Raw genomic sequence first — 17,776 nt, 5'->3', positions numbered from 1 at the left:
GAGGAGTGTGGGAGCTGTTTAAGGGGGCTACATGACTGTTCAAGATTGGAAGTGAGACAGAACATTGATGAAGGGAGAGGAAGATTTGTGAGGGGAGGTCACATCTTTTTGCAGTCTCTCCTACCTCTCCTAGCAACTGGTCCATAAAAGGCTATGACCTCACCTCACCTCACCTCTCTCCATTCTCTAACTGGATTGCCACGTGTGCCCCCTACACATCGCCAATGCTTCATTGCATAGGCCTGAACACCCCTCTCTCCTTTCTAACGGCCTTGATGTTCCACTAATCGATCTATTTTTTCTTCTGCCACCCTGCTGTCCCTCAGCTGCTGCCTCACTGCCCTACAGACTCTGTTTAACTCATTAAAATCAGTAACACAGGGATGGAAATAATTTGGGAAATGATTGGAAATGAGCTGCCTCACTTCCCAGAGCCTGATGAAAGGCCTTTGAGCCTGAAGACTTGCAGAAAAGGATATTTTTTTGCCATTGCCCAGTTGGTCTAATGAAAGGTCCCATTTCAGAACCGGGAGTTCTCGATTTGTGCATTTCGTACATCCTGAGCACTGTTACTCCGGGTTCGAATCACACTTTGCCTCTTGCCGGGGGTCTGCAAAGAAAATTAGGTAGCCCATTAGATAGATGCCCATATAAAATCAGAGACCCCCCCCACCCCTCCAGGTAATTTCCTTTTAAACCTTACAGGGGGGCTTTGGTTTCTTGTGGGAGGCTCATCCCTTTCTTTTACAGTTAGGGATCCTACATCCTAGAAGGGGTGAAGGGAAGGTCGGAAGGCGACCGTGGCCGTCCACCTGGCAGCCTGGAGCCCCCCTCAGGCGCGGCGCGGCGCGGGGCGGGGCGAGGCGAGGGGAGGCTACCTGCCCCGCGGGAGGCGGAGCCGCGGGACAAAGTCAACTCAGGGAAGTTTGCGGGCGGGGAGCGGCTGGCGGGGCCGGGCCGGAGCATGGCTCTGAGCAAGGGGTTGCGGCTGCTGTGGAACTGGAGGCCGGCACGCTGGCCGCGCTGGGTGAGGCGCCGGGCGCGGGCCCCCTGAGGCGAGGGCGGGAGGACGGGGAAAGAGAGAGCGGGTGCAGCCCGCCGCCAGTGGGGCTGGGAGCGGAAAGCGGAGCAGCAGAGCAGGCAGGGAGAATGGGTGGGGAGCAGGGGAGGACACCGGCCAGGGAGTGCGGGGGCGGGGGCGGAGCAGCAGGTAGGGTAGGAAGAAGAAAGCGGAGCAGCAGAGCAAGCAAGGAGAATAGTGGTGGGAGCAGAGCAGCAAACAGGGTGGGGAGCGGAAAGCAGAGGAGCAGATGGGTCAGGGAGAAGAGGGGTGGGAGCAAAGCAGCAGATGGGGAGGGGAGTAGAGAGCAGAGCAGGAGACCAGGCGGGGAGAACAGGGATGAGAGCAGAGCAGCAGATGGGGAGGGGAGCAGAAAGCAGCGGAGCAGACTGGCCAGGGAGAACAGGCCCGAGAGCAGAAAGCAAAGGTGCAGACTGGCCAGGGATCGCTGGGGTTGGGGCAAAGCAGCAGATAGGGCAGGGAGTAGAGAGCAGAGCAGCAGACCAAGCAGGGAGAAGAGGGGTGGGAGCAGAGCAGCAGGTAGGGCAGGGAGCAGAAGGCAGAACAGCAGATCAGGAGGGAGCACAGAGGTGGGAGTAAAAAGCTGAGCAGCAGATCATGCAGGGAGCACAGGCATAGAAGCAGAGAGCAAAGCAACAGATTGGACAGGGAGTACAGGGCTGGGGAACAGAAAGAGCAGGGCAGGGAGCTGGAAGCAAAGCAGGAGGTCGGGTAGAGAGCAGAGTAGCAGGTCAGGCAGGGAAGTGGATCAGAACGGAGCTCAAGGAGGGTGCAGGGCCTGTTTGTGGCACACCTGCTAGAAAAGACTGCCCAAAGCAGTGGTTGCCCTGGGGCTTGGTAGAAAATCCCTCATGGTAGGACGGCACTGCTGCACCTGTGCTTGACTTCTTCATTTCTGTGGCTTTCTCTCCTCGATTGTGGCTGCAGCCTCAGCCAGGAGTGGGAGAGCTGTTGTGAGGCCTACCTGCAGATGGACAATCTTGCCTTCTGTGCAGGGCTACCGCTGCTGGGAGATTTCAAGGGGAAGAAAAAAATAAAAAATATTTTCCAAAATAAAGGGCCTGAGTCCTGGTGTACACTGGGGAGGTAGGCTTTATGAAGCTGTATGTGGAGATGCTCCAGTACCAGCTGAAAGCAGAGTTTACTTAGCCTGGTGGGATTTGTTTTGGTACAGTACATTGACAAACAAATAGCGGTGTATCTCTAGTTGCATCATATGTTGTTGCAACAGTGTGAGTCTGCTTGATGTGGACAGGCCCTCAATCTCATCTAGAGGTAGAGCAGCAATGAACATATCTGTACTTAAGTTCTATGTATGTTAAATGTCAAAGCTTACATTAAAGCCTACATTAAGGGTGAAAACTGGTCACAAAAAAATCATTAAACACTTGGAGAGTTAAGTTGCGTTACTAACTTTAACATAGCCTTGATGCACAAATGTTGGATTTTGTTTACTATCTTGGTTATTACACTGTTACTAGTAGTTAGACTTTTAAGTGTGTAAGAGTTGTTTAGTCTGTCCATGCCAGGAATATAGGCATATTTGGAGTCCACTGTCTTCAATGTGATTCCGCCTGGGCATTGCAAGCAGTCTGCAGATTCAGAGCAGCTCAGAGGAAGGGGACCTTAAATTTTAAAATCTTTAGAGTAAGAACTGTGTGTATTTTGTGCCTTCTGCAGCCTCAGTGGCATTTTCAGCATTTGAAAAATAATAGCCTGATTTTACTGTCGTATTAATTCTTCAGTCTAAGAGGATTGGTAATGCTGATTACCCATGAATAACTGATTATCAGCAGTTATCCACTTATGCTTTTCATGACATGTATTTTTCATGTCATATAGACAGCCAGTAAAGGATGATCTTCAATATTTATAATGAAGAATATATGTATGTGTATGTATTATATGTATATGTATATATGTGCATACTGTATACATTATATATTATATATGTAATATACACTCAGATTGTTATTTATATCCTGAATCCAAATTGTTGGCACTCTGGCTTGTTACTAGACAATTCTGTGTTTGTACAAAAAATGCTTAATGTATAAAATCTTACTACAAAAATTCAGTGCGCTTGCTATATACGAATTATGTGATTATGAACAAAAATAATAAAAGATTTTTGCTTTGCACACTTATACCTGCTCATTGCCAAAATAGAAGAGACTAGTGCAAAACTGGAAAGTTGATCCTCTCTGTCTCTTGTTGAGATGAGGAAAACTGAAGTGTCAGATGCTTTTATGAGCATCAGCTGGTTTGAGAGGTCATGTGACAAGCACCTTTTCAGCTAATTATCAGGAACAATTTCCATTATGATTTAGTTGCATGTACATTTGGAAATCCCTGTGTTTTTAAATGATGAATTAGCGAAAGTGTTGTGCCAAATCGAAGGGGCTATAGCAGCGCTTCTTACTAATAGGACTGTAGTGATAGATTTCACTGTACATATAAGCAACCACACTGTGTCTGGAGTGTGACTAAGTTTATGTTGCAACCATTAAGAGTTTTAACATTATATGTAACAAACAGAGCTGATTGAGAAAAGAAAAAAAATCTTTTGAAAATTTTAATTTTTTTAGTTGTATAATGTTTCAGAAGAAAATGAAAAATATTTAGATTTTGAAATACTGCTGAAGTCCCTTCTGATAGTTGTAGTTTGACTTAAAGTTATGCTCCCATTCTGCGTAGTAATGGTGAAGGGAATTCCCAGTTAGATTGTATCTCCCAAAATGTGCCAGGGTCTCCAGTGTTTTGATAGAGATGTGATGTATCTTGAGATGTGTCTTGGGAGATAAATTAAAATTGAAGTTAGGCTTACTAAGGAAAATAGGACATAAGGAGGAATCTGAATTTCAGTTTCTATCATACATTATGCCAGGACACCATAGTCGAAATATTTCATTTTTTGACTGGTTTTCCTCTTTTGATGAAAAATCTAAATCTTAGGCAGCAAGCAGACATCTCTCGTCGAAAAAAAAAACTTGTTTTGTTGGAAAGTTGCTGATCAGCCACACTCAGTTTTTATCGGCTTACTCTAGTATATATTGGAATATTTACGTCACAGGATTCTTCATCTTTACACAATCCATTTCTGGTGGAGTTCATTGGGAAACCTTGCTATATACCATCGGATGTCAATGTGCAGTAAAGGAATCTTTTTTTCTAGTGCTTATCTGCTTTCAATTAACTGATATTTCAGTGCAATGTATTAAAAATAGAAAAATAAATTCAAATTTGGGTATACTAAATATATTGCCCCATTTTCTTGTCTTAGGTCCTGATCCAAAGCCCACTGAAGTCTATAGAAAGTCTTCCATTGGCATTTATGGGTACTTGGTTTTGCTGGAGCATATCCAGAGCAACTTCATTGAAGTCCATGTACAATAGTGTAACTGAAAGCAAAATTTGACTGACTGACAATATCAAGTTATACATTGAATAGTCTGTGTAAGAAGTCATTGGAAAGGTTAATTTAAAGACATGCAAACTTAAAAACAACCTTCTTCCACAAAGCAACATTTGTTGTGGTTAGAAGCAACATTTGAAATTACTGTAATTGAAAATGATAAAATAAGAATGTGCTTTTTAATGTATATTTTCTGAATTTAGCAGTAACTTGTTGCAGCTGGCATTATTCTCTATTTCAGCATGTTCAAAACTTTGAAGAGCTGTATACCTTGCTTTAGGAAAACAAATTCACTCAGGCCCTGTCCTGCAATCTCACTATACTGATAGTTGTTCACATAAATACACCTTTTATTCCCCTCATTTATATTAGTTTTTCAGGTCTGGAGACTTTTGAGAGAGCCGGTTTACCCAGTAGAGCCAGTTTAATTAGTATCCCCTGTTATCTTTATGAGTGTTCTCACACAGGAAGAAAACCTTAACAATAGGCAATTGTGATAGTAAAAGCACAGGAATTGGCAGGGGATTCAGGGACAGATGTACTCCCTTTAACAATCTTCATTCATTAAAAAATTGACTACATGTCAACATAACTGTTCTGTTTGCTGATCTTTTTGTGGGGTTTCAATTTATAATCTTAAGGCTTTGTTAGTTTTGGTTTGGTTATTTAATTTTCCTACACGTAAAGGAAATTTTCAGAAAGCACTGTACACGTGGAACAAGGGTTCTGCAGTCTCACTTCATAGCTGCTTAAACACCCATTGATAACACACAGAGGAAAAACATACACCTGCAGCACTCCAGTTGTGTAACTCTTGTTGAGTAGTAGCTTATGTAAGTACATTTATAAGGAACTGTTTGCTAAAAATGGATAAAACAAATTTAAATCTCTCATTTTATTTACATCTTTTGTATAGTTTGTCCTCAAGGACCAGTCTCATGAGCCACACAATTTTTTTTGAGTTTGGTTGCTTCCATCTTCTTGATGCACAAAAAGAGGCCAAAAAATTATTTTTTTAAATGATAGAAGCATAAGCAGTTTCCCTTCCCTGCCATCCACCTCATGGAGAATGCAATTAGAGCAAACATGGGGAAAGGAGATTTTGCAAACAAGATTTTTAAAACAAGAAGTTTAAAAGCTGAAGTTGATCTACACCCACTTTTTCAGCCTGTAAATTTTTAACCACCACAGTACTTTACATTTTGTAAAAAACTGTATATAGTGTTGAAAACAAAGGTTTTATACTTTTTCCTTCAGACCTCTGAGGGATCAGATTTCAGTCCTCCTTTTTTCTTTCTGTAGTTCAAAAGTATTATATGTCATACAATAATTTTATCATATTTCTGCCTAAAAAGTACCTTAAGAAGGAGTTAATTTTGCCAGTACGTATTAGCAATAGGAAAGATAGTAGGGTTGCTGTAGTTTTCCAGGAAAGCAGCAAAAACACCAAAGAAAGTCAGGGTAAAGAGTAAATGTTGGGGGGGGGGATGGGAAAAACGGTTAACAATAGAAATTCAATTGGGATTGCTGAAACCACTTACCTCTCCCTCAGAGCAATGCCATTCAAAGGCTCGCACATTTATGATTAGTATGAAATAATGTTTGTACAGTATGCAATAAGGGCACCATATGAGATCAAACAGATTTGTTTTAAGGGTGTAATAGATTTTCATCTTCATTGTGGTCTTATTCTAGGATGATGCTAAAGTTTTTCAGAGCAATAACTGTATTTTGCAAGATGATGACTTGCTAATGGTAGTCCTACAGCTCTACTCCCAATGGCCACATCTACATGAGATGCTGGCTGTGCAGTCATTTAGTACTTGTATAAACAAGTACTAAATGACTGCTCAGTAACTGGAGTTACTGTGCAGTCGCGCCTACGAATGGCTGTTTCGTGATGCTGGCTGCAGTGGCTTGTGAACTGCTGTGCTGTAGCGTTGCATCACACTTCCTGCCGTGCGACACTACTATGCAGTAATCACGAACTGTTGTGCAGTCAGCTTCTTGTGTAAATGCAGCTAATAAGAATAATGTCAACAGCAGCCATTTTGAAAGAGAACAGTTTGTCATAGAATTTCCTGTAAGAGAATATAATTTGTTATATCATGAAGTACTGAAAAAGACACTTTCTCCGTTAGGAAGAACAATACATTAATTAACTGCTAATTAAGAAAAACTTATGCATGTGCTTCAGTTTTGGAAGCACGTGCATAATTATTTAGCTGTGTTTTTCTGAGTGGTCCCTTTGAAATGATGTCTGTGCACATCCTCCAATAGTAAAGGTACAAGCCATTTTTAGATCAGAGCTGAAAAGCACATGCCCAACATCCAGTGTGTTTCCGAGACAAAAAAACTCGGACAAGTATAGCAACAGGAGGGGAAAATCATTCCATCCCAGCCGCATGCACCAACCAACAAAGCCCAAAAGCGTGGGAACTACCCAGAGTATAGCATAGGCATTACTATACCTAGATCATCCCTGACCAACGCTTATCCAACCTCTTCTTGAATACCTCCAGTGATGGAGAGTCTACAACTTCCCTAGGCAGTCTCTTCTACTCCCTCACTGTTCTAACAGTGAAGAAGGGTTGGTTTTTTTTAACTGATATCCAATCTAAACTTGCTTTGCTGCAACTTCAAGTCATTGGTCCACGTCCTGCTCTCTGCACCTAGAGAGAAAAGGCATTCTCCCTTGTCTTCATTGGAGCCCTTCAGATATTGGGAGACTGCTACCATGTCCCCTCTTATGTACATTCAGCTTATGGAAAAGGCACTTGCCTGTTTCTTTTAACCTCTCCTCTTATGGCTTGCCTTCTAAACCCTATATCATTTTTTGCTGCCCAGCTTTGGATCCTCTCTGGCTTCTTCATGTGCTTTTTAAAATGCGGAGCCCCAAACTGTACACAATGCTCCAGACCAGTGGTTCTCAATCTTTTTCTACCCATTTGCAAAGATCCATGGCCTGTCCCGATCCACACCCCTCTGAACCTGCTGGGGTCTGCCTCCCAGACCCCTGCCCCCCAGGCCATGCTGGTGTCCCTCACTCATGACCCACAGCCCCCTGCCAGAGGAGCCCCCAACTGCCCCCATCCTGCTTCGGCCAGAGTGTGGTGGCTGGGTGGCTGCAGTGGCTCCAGCTCATGCAGGCAGCAGTGGAGTGAGTCCAGCCCTGGTGCAGGCTAGAGGGAGGAGGAAGTGAGGCTGTGGCACCCACCCTGGGCTGGGGCTGCCGTGCTGCACCCCCTGAGCAGTGTCTCCTGGCTGCCCTGCCCCCGTGAACATAGGCACCAGCCCCAGTGCCTCCAGCCCACTTCCCCCCTGCCACCTTCCCCCCCTGGAAGGGGCAGGCGCCTTCCCATCACCCCTCTGCCTTGCCGCAGCTCACAACCCTTTGAAATATTCTTGCAACCCACTTTTGGGCCGTGACCCACAGGTTGAGAAACACTGCTCTACATGAGGCCTAACTAGTGCTGAGTCAAGAGGTGCTATCACCTTCTGTGTCTTGCACCTATTGCTTCTATTGCTGCTGCCCAAAATCACATTTGCCTTTTTTGTGGCTGCATCACACTGTTGACCAGGGATCCTAATTTTTTATGATTAAAAAAAAAATCCTCAATTTTCAGATATAAAAAAGTAACCCCAAAACCACATTTTTTTCTGTGATTAAAATGAAATGCCACAAATGAATAAATATTTTTTATATATATATAGTGGTGTTTCATTTTAATCATGGAAAAATATGGATCCCTGCTGTTCACTCATGCTGAGTCTGATTCACCAGAACTCCTAGAACCTTTCCCATAGTTGTTATCATCCATTTTGTATTTGTGTTTTGGATTATTCTTCCTGAGGTGTAGCACCTTGGATTTATCAGCAGTTAACTTCATCCAGCTAGCTCCAGCCCACCTTTCCAATCTGTCAAAATCCTTCTGAATTATGCTCCTGTCATCCAGGGTGTTCACAGTCTTTCCCAGTTCCTGTTTTCCCCCTGCTTTAGCTGTGGCAGATTGGGGTGCCATGCTTTGTGGCTGTGTGACAGCATTGCCTGCGTAGTTTATTAACAGGTTAGACAAGCATTTGCTTGGGATGGTTTGGATAGAGGTGATCCTGCCTCAGGCAGGGGGTTGGACTGTATGATGTGTGAGATCCCTTCCAGCCCTATTTTTCTATCACTTTCTGATTCTAAGGAAGAGTCAGTTGGCTGTCCCTGACCCAAAGAGCTTTACATTTATCTCATATTGGTACAGTGCTTTGTGCAAGGGGATCCCAATTTATTTGTGGTTTTCAGTCACAACTTCAGGAATAATAAAGATAAATGTATACATTTTGTATACACATATACATTTGCTATTTTAACTTAGTTTTGTAATTGCCTATATAAACATAGAATTGACCCTTTGCATTGCTCCATCCTTGTAGGATAACTTGCTGAAGCATGAAATTCAGTGGACAGCAGTCAATTTTTTTTTGCAGATATTTGTTGTCAGTTTGACTGCTGTGCATTGAATGGCATACTATTTGGAACATGTTTATTTATATCTACTGACCAACAGAAATAAACCCCACAATGTGACTAATTTTCTTCCATGCAGACACATTTATTTGGTATTATTTATATACCAAAATTCTGTTTGCAGGCTTAACACTTTGTTTACATTCTTAAACATCAAGTTTTCTGTTTATTTTTAAAATGTGTTATATACTACACATCAGTGTGTTGCATTGTGGGAAACAAATTATTGAAAATATATAGTGAAGGGAGAAGGTACAGTAGTGATCACTGATGAGTACACACCATAGTTATCCTCTGCTAGGACACTGTTTATGTTAATTATGTATAAATTGTGCCTGCTGGGCATAGACAGTAAGTTAGATATTAAAATAATATCTATGGTGGCACAAGGAGCCATATCAAGATACATCACCTGTGATCATGGTGGATGAGTTAGAATTTCTGTTTTACAAAATGCTGGTTTTAAGTCTCTGGAGAACTTAGGGCAGGTTCTTGCTATTTATGCTACTGTGACAGCATCTGATGTAGTGAGCTCAGGCTCACGAAAGATAATGCCATGCATCTCTGATTTAGTTAGTCTGTAACAGTAGTTATCAACCTTGTTAGACTCAAGGCACCTCTTGGAAAATGCCAGGTCTTGGTTTTCAATCATTTTTTTGATTCCAGGGGAAAAAAAAGCGGTTTTTGTTTCAAGAACTCAAAAAGACTACAACAGGTCAGAATGTTTTTAACACCATGGATTCCTATTTGAAATCTCTGTGTTTATCATGTGAATCATGCTTGCATACCTAACAGTGCTAACATTGCTTGGTACCCCGAAGCACCCTTGAAAGAATCTCAAGGCACCCCAGGGTGCTGTGGCACCCTGGCTGGGATTCATGGGTTTATGAGGTGCACATCTATCCTGCCTTCTGCCTGACTTTAGACTAATATGGCTAACTCCCTCTTTCAACATATAAACAAAGCCAGGCTACTTTTTACAGTTTGTTATTCATGATTCCATTATTCCTCTTTGGTTGGAGTGTTAAAAGAACAAAGAAAATATAACAGGTTTGGGTGAACTTAAGTTTAAGAACATCATCAGCTTGCTAGAGACTGGATGTTTCTAATCTAATACTGAAAGCCCTAACTCTGAACTAGCCTCTCTGAAATTTCATTCTCAAAGCTTCTCTTGAGTCTGGCTTCTAGAAAACTGAGAAATAAATTGATTTTGTTTATTTAACAGTCTACCACAGGGGTCAGCAACCTACAGCCCACGAGCTGGACCTGGTCAACGGTGCAGTAGGGGTAGGCAGCGGGGGTACCATCTGTGCACCCTGCTTTACCACCCTGCTCTATTTTTTCCAAAGCACTGCTGCCACAACTCTTTGCTCTGTATCTCATACCCCCCTTGCAGCTGCCCTTCTCTTGCTGCCAGATTTGTCACACTTGGCAATTGGCGGTGACAGGAATTAGTGGTGAGGGGTAAGGGGCAGCAGCAGTGGTGACTGCAGTAAAGGGGCATGAGAGTGAGAGAGTAGCCCACGGTGCACAGCAGGGAGGACTGGGGTGGCAGCAGGTGGCTTGGATCAGAGGCAGTGACTGAGTTGCAAACGGGGCCCTGCCTTTGGACCCAGCTGCTATATTTCGGCTGCTGTTCCTTAAGCTTGTTGACCTGTGACCTACCACACTAATGGTAACCCTGGCCCCAAAAATCATGTGACAGATTTACATATTGCCTGATCTATATGATATAGCAAACTATATTCTCATAGCAGTAGGGAAACCTCAGATAATGAGATAAAACTGTTGTCCCTACCATCATGTTAAAACTTGGTCCAGCTGCCACCTACATGTACCCTGACATTTAGACGTATGAATAGCACACATGTTAAGCAGGTATTCAGGTGTTTGCAGAATGAAGGCTTAGAAAGGAGCCAGCTCCAGCTCATTGAATGCCAGCTCTTTTCCTGCTACTGCTTTCTGGAAGAGGTGCTGCCTCTGTGTCAGTAATGGTTTTAGGAAATAGTTCCCTACTTCTTCTTTAATTGGGCTGAAGAACTGCTTTTCTTTCTAGACATTTGTAAAGTTTAGATTGCTAGGGTCTCAAGACAATATCTATTTAAGGCTTGGTTCTGCTCTCACTGAAAACTAGCAGGTATAGACTAAAGCCCTTGAAGGAATAAAAAAGAACTTGTATAAAGGGCAGTGCTTTCTGACACCTAAATTGGGCACTATTTCATGAAGAATGTAATTTAGAGAACTCGTGATTCATAAGTGTCTTTTTGATTGTTAAGATGCATGAGTTTTGATGATGCTTATGATTATTTTCTGAAATAGTATACTATATTTGGGGTCCCTTTCCACTGGATTTATTAAAGGCTAATTGCATTATTTCAGGTTACGAGCTTGTGGCTTTGCTGGGATTAAAGTCTTGAGGAAAGAGACAATCTGATATATAATTTAGATCCAGAGCTTCTAAATATTTGATGCTAAGAAACATTCTTAAGGAATGTACATGGCATGCAGATCAGTAAACTCATTAAGAACACAGAATAAAGTTATGCCAATTAGTGCAGAAAGAGACCTAATTAACACTAGTGGGTAGTTTCTGGGCTTGCCAGTTACAAAAAGTATGGTCTGGTTCCTCTGTTATTTAATAATAAACAAATGTAATATCTAATTGAAAACTACCACTTGCTTACTCATCCAGCTGAGTAGAAAGCTTCCTGGGCCAGTTCCATCCACTTTTGTGGCCTCTAAGCTTCCATTAAAAATATATATATTTCTAACCCTTTTGGTTGAAAAGAAGTTTTCAAATGTGAACAGAGAGTAACCCCATGCAAACACTGTTTCCTAAGTTTGTAAGCAGACAGCTCTTAGTTTTTTGGCAGCTCTGAGCTTCTGTAAATTGCAATAAAGTACAAATAGATTCCTGAGAACTCTGTGGGCAGTACTGAAACTCACAGGTTAGGTGTAGGGACCTACAAAATTTGTGATTTCATGATTTTCATGGAAACCATGAAATTGGTAAGTCCCCTGCGAAAAAACATAGGGATGGTGAAAAGGTGCAAAAATTGCCACCGGGCAGGAAAAAAAATAAAAAAGAGTGCTGCAAAAACAAGAACGGGCATGAAGCCCTGGCATCCTTGTCACAGAGTGGCATGCTGCGTGTGCTGGCTCTGCCGTGGGAGGGCCCTGGGAGGCACAGCAGGATCCTGGGCACAGTGAAGTTGTGGGCATTCTTAAGTAATTTTTAAAATTATTTTCCTTGATGGGCTAGTTTAATTGGTTAGGTCAAGGTTAATTTGAAAGACTTAGCCTGTTGTAATGTGGATATGGAGTCCTGGCTCTGAGGGAGAGGAGAGCTCCAAATACTGGATGTAATCAGGAGAATTAATTGAAGCCAGGAAGACTGAACATCTCAGAGTTGATTGGGGAATGATGCTGGACTAGCAGACACAGTGAATTGACACTGAATTTGATATATTTGGTTAAGAAGATTGAATTAATTGAATATTTTATTTATTTATGTATTAACTCATGTGAGTCTATGAATCGACTCCATGAGTTTGAGAATGATGGACTGAGTTAGTTTAGCAAAACCCATATAATACCTAGGCAAGGCTAACCATATTCAAACGCCCTCCAAAACTGTTACCAGAACCCCAGAGTCGCTTACGAGTCCGACACCCCCACTGATCCAAGGGGGTCTGGAAGATCTGACTGTTCCACCTCAGGGCAAGAACATCAATGACCTTGGTTGCTGAGTGGATGGGGGGTAGGGAAGGGGGAGCCCTAGAAAGCACCAACCATAGGAGCATGCCCACAGGCTGTCTGTACCATCCTAGGATCCTCTCTCTTACTTAAGGGGAACCTCCCATGGATGGGTGTCGGGTAGTCACCGGGTATGGGCTCATGCCCTTACATCCAGTTGACATTCACCGGTCTCCTCCACGGACACCACAACCCCCGGTCAGTCTGGGTGGGGCTCTTACTCTCTCTCTCTCACTGCCTGTCATGACTTGGATGTTTTTATTTTTTTGAAGTTGTTAACGAAAGGGAGGGGTGGTAACTACCCCACCTCCACCACAATGGACCGTTGGTTCCTGCCGTGAGCTCCGTGTCAATAAAAAAAACGGAGGGAACGACAAAATGACCAGATGAAAAAGGTTCTTTTCTTTTTTCTCCCCCCCCCTTTTTTTTATTATGATGCACATCAAATTTCCTCTCCAGGGACTGAGTCCTGGACGACCCCTTGGCTAATTTGTTGCCTCTCCGGCATTGACTCTTCCGCGCTTGCAGGCAAATGAGGAGTCTCTTTTTTTTTCTCCTTGCTGATTGCAGCTGCACCCAGCTTAATTGGCAGCCCGCAGCCGATAAAAAGTCAATGTAAACAAACTAAATAAAAAGGTAAGATGTGGGAGAGTGTCGCCTTCTTCCCTCTCTCTCTACCAGGTAGTAGCTTCCTTCCTCCCCCGATGCCTGACCTCCAACACCACCAACAAATGGGGTTTTGTTTTTTCTTTACAGTCTCCTTTTTTTTCCTTTTTATCACGGCCGCACCTGGCTTAATTGGCGGCCCGTGGTGATTAATCAGGACTTCTGAAAACAAACAAGCATACGGCTCGGGAGCATCTGGCCCTTTTACTTCACTCTCTTTTCTCTTTTTCTTTTCTTCTTGTTCACCGTCCTTTCTTCTTTCACTCTTTTAGCGTGGGCTCCCCTGAGCCTCCAAGACCCGATCGGGCTCTTACCCTCCTCCCGGGGACATCAGTCTCGGGTTGAGCCTTCCCAGCCTCCATCCTGTCTTCCATCTTCCCTTTCCCTGGTGTCCCGGTTCTGCCCACGGCCTCCGGATATTGCCTCGGCTGCAGATCCACACCAATCCACCTCACCTGCCAAGGTGATAAAGCTGAGCTGGGGCGAACCGGGAGCTCCCACTATAGTGTGAGGTTCTATTCTGGTTGGGCCCATGCCCGTGGCTGAGGGAACACCCTAGGTGAGTATCCTTCGGTCCTTCACAATGGGTCGCTTGACATACCTTGAAGCACGAGCAAGGAGGATGCCAGGCTAGGGCGGTACAATCCTGAGTAGCAAGGCACCTCATGTTCTGCTGTAACTGGGTACAGTCCTGAAGCATGGGGGAAGGGAGAGGTGGGGAGTGGGGAAGGAGATTTTTACAGTGGAGCGCAGCGGGTTCCCCCCAGGTCTGTGATTGGCCAAAGGCCCCTGGAAGTACCATCCCTCCCTGGAGATTGACAGATGGCCATCTGGCCCCGGAAGTCCTGCCCCTCCCCTGAGATTCACAGATCACCAACTTTGAATTTCTGGGGAGGGGCAGGACTTCCAGGGCACCTCTGCGAATCAGAGAGATGGAAGGGGTCTGCCAAACCAGCACCGTGCTTGGACTGCAAACATCTGGGGGCAGGTACACCAAATTTAGTAGTTCCCTAGTGATAGGATCTGAGGTGTGATCCACATAATCATGCTTCCTGCCATGTCACATGCATGGCAGAAAGTGTGATTGTGGGCTTGAGCATCACATCCTGTCATGCCTTACTGCCAGTTCAGGGGGAGTCCTGGGATCATGATCCTAGGCTTCCCCTTGCTCCAGCGAGTAGCAAGCGCCTGCAGCTGATAGGGCTCTCAGCCACAGGAGTGCACCTAGCCACACATTCCTTGCTTTATGATGTCATTGATTGCTATAACATGTGGCTGGGTTACAACTTAAGATATGATTAACATGTCTTAAGTGTTACACGTGGCAGGGACCACACAAATCAAGTTGATTTTATGTTGTTGCTCATTGGAAAAGCTCTTAGCATTTTGGACCTCTTTATCTGGTCAAATACTATGGCAAATATTTGTTTAGTTTCTCAACCTTTTTGGACTCACAACACCCTTCATTCCACTCAAGGCATCCCTCCATAACTTCTTGAAACTGAGTGCCATTCAATTCACAGAAGTTATATATATTTTACAGTGCTTACCTCCTTGTAGAGGGGCTAGGCAGTGGGGATGGGGGATCATTCAGGCAAGGTTCAAGCCTGAGCCTGTGCTTATCTACTTAGCTTATCTGCTTATCTCTTCACACCTTGCTTATTATCTCCCAACACCTCCCAGCCCCTTTCAAATGATCTGGGGGGCACCACAGGGTGCCCCACCTCCCTGGTTGTAAATCACTGGTTTAAAAGGAGACTGGGTAGATTTGCACTGTATAGACTAACCAAAGAGTGAGTGAGTGAGTGTATGCTGTGTGTCCTTTCACAGCAGCTAATGAAGTGAGCTTTCATCAAGCTTTTGTGAGCTGAAGCTCACTTCATTAGATGTGAAAAGATAAGCAAAAACCAGAGTATAAGAAGGAGAGAAATTGGAATGCAAAAGACAAGGGAGAGGGGGAGAGAGAGAAAAAATATTGTTTTTCAAATATGGGTGAAACTTGTAAAATCATATATCTGCTACTAGTAATCCAGTCCTAGTACTAAGTTATATTTCTGTTATGAGGTGGGGTGGTGTTGGAGTTGTGAAGGGTGCATTTATATGTAAGTCTGTATTCAAGGAGGAGCTGGTAGGGGCATGTTGTTCATGGACAGTTCTCAAGCACTCTAACTAAAGGAAAGAATGGAGGCTAGAAGACTTTGAAGGCATCACGTGGTTTAGTAAAAGAAAAAAAAATCTGGTATTTAAAAGTTTCTTCCAAGTCAAAAATAACAAACGGCAAGGAAAAATGACCTTTTCTTTGTTATTCAATGATACCATCATGTTTTACAATTAAATTCAGTTCTTTTTAACTGAATTGCATTCTCCGTAGTTTCCTTTCCACTACTACTACTTCCTTCTTGCTCTTCATGCAGTTTATATGCAGTAGGCTTCTGCTATGCATTCAACTTAAAGTTGGATAATAACCAGCTATAGAGTTGTTAGACATTTTTAAGTGCTAACTTTGTAACTGGTTGGCTCTGTTTATAGCTGGATGGACATTTTTATAGTATAATAGTTACTTTGCAGGTGTGACCAGTCTAAATTTATTGTGTGATTAACCAGTTAATTACATATATGTTATATATACAGTGGAATTGCATCTTACGTGGGGGTTATGTTTTGAAGTCAGCACGTAAGGTGAAAATTGGCGACTATACATGGGGTGGGAGGGGGGCAGGGCTTGAGTTTGCATGCGGCGCCATGCTTAGTGCTGTGCAGCCGGCGGTAGCAGCGCAGCACAGGGTGGTGGTGGGGATGGCTGCATGCCGCCCGGCCACCACCACACTGCTGCTGCCGCCCAGCGGTTGGCCACACAGCTCCAGGCATGGCTCCTTGGCAACAGCGGGAGGGTTTGGAGGCAGGGGCCGTGAGGGGTTTGGGGGGCGGGGGGTGCCCCCCGCCATAATGGGCCTCCAGGTAAGCAGCAGCACCGCGTGCAAACCCAAGGCCCCCCCCACGTATAGTTGAATTCGCACAAGTTAAATGCGCATAAGATGCGACATGCCTGTATAGTCATAGATCACCATCTGTGAATCTCTGGGGAGGGGCAGGACTTCCGAGGCCCCTCGGTTAATCAGAGGCATGGGGAGGGGGGCGCTGCCACATTCCACCGTGAAAATGGCAACCAGCACCATGCTTGGACTGCAAAAATCAGCTGCCCTGAATTCAGTAGTTCCCTAGTGATAGGATCTGATGTGACACATAACATGTAGCAGGAGCCATAGAAAAGTTAGTCTTACTTTTATTTACAGTTTGTACATTGGTTCTAGTTCTAATGTCCTGGCATGAGTTGCAAAGACTCTGGCAAATGTTTCAATGCAGATGCAGACACCTGCTTTTTTAACATGTATTTGAATTTAATTAGAATCTTCATATAAATATTGGACCTAAACTACCCTTTACTATTGTTCTTTGGCACCCAAGCATGATGTCTATCCTGTTATATGTCCAGACCTACAGTATGGATATTGCCTAAACAGAGTGGTTGGAGACCTTTTCCCCACTGTGATAATCACGTTGAAAAAAGCAGGTCAAAGTCTGGCTCTGACAGAATTCCTTCTAGTGCTTGCTCGGGGGCAGAGGGTGCATATTCATTCCACACCCCTTCTAGGGTATTGCATGTTACTCCTTGCACCAGGGGTGGGCAAAATACGGCCTGCGGGCCAGATGCGGCCCGCCAAGCACTTCCCTCCGGCCCGCAGAGCCCCTTCAAAACCCATGTAATGGTGGCTGCCTCTCTAAAAGCTTCTGGCGCCATGAGCCGCCGGCTGCAGCACCTCAGGCTGTTTCCTTGGGTTCTGGTTGTGAGGCAACCAGCCCTGACAGCCTGACCCAGTTGGCCTCACCCCACCCCACCCCGGCTCAGGCCACATTTGCAGCTTGAGAGGGGCGGGGGGGGCTGGGCCAGAACCTGTGGTGCTGGTGAGGGGAAACAGTGTCTGGGCCAGCATCTGCCTCCTGCATGGGACTGGAAAGGCCCCTGCCCTGCAGTTAAGCCCAGGAATGCGGCGGCTGATCAGGCTTTCCCCGTGCCATGATGCTTGGGCTGTGCAGGGTTGGGCTGGGTCGGCACTGGGGAGGGGAAGCAGCAGCTGGGCCGCAGCCCCGGCCCAGTCAGCACCAGGGAGGAGAGGTGGGGGCCAAGCCGTGTGCTGTTCAGGACAGGATGAGCCCGGCCAGAGCGGCAGGGGCTCAGCTGCATTTTCCCCCCACCTGTGCTGGTCAGTCCTGAATGGTACATGGCTCCGCCACCGCTTCTGCTGGCCAGTGCAGACCTGGCTGGGCTCCTCCCCTCCCCAGA

At 44.7% G+C, this 17,776-nt stretch overlaps 1 protein-coding gene across 5 annotated transcripts in view; it reads left to right on the top strand.

Moving 5' to 3' along the window:
• Positions 1-994: 994 nt before the first annotated feature.
• The window catches only part of SYNJ2 (synaptojanin 2), a 104,220-nt gene continuing 87,438 nt past the window's right edge, over positions 995-17,776 (top strand). For 4 of the 5 annotated variants that reach the window (XM_025202648.1, XM_025202650.1, XM_014519342.2 and 1 more), the window contains exon 1: positions 995-1,027. The gene's annotated coding sequence lies outside the window, so the exon portion shown is untranslated. The remainder of the gene's footprint in view (positions 1,028-17,776) is intronic. The other variant, XM_025202649.1, reaches the window with a different exon arrangement.

Source organism: Alligator sinensis, unplaced genomic scaffold (assembly GCF_000455745.1).
Source record: "Alligator sinensis unplaced genomic scaffold, ASM45574v1 scaffold331_1, whole genome shotgun sequence".
Taxonomy (NCBI): Eukaryota; Metazoa; Chordata; order Crocodylia; family Alligatoridae; genus Alligator; species Alligator sinensis.
Note: the sequence above shows the minus strand (reverse complement) of the source record. Positions and strands in the feature narration are given on the sequence as shown.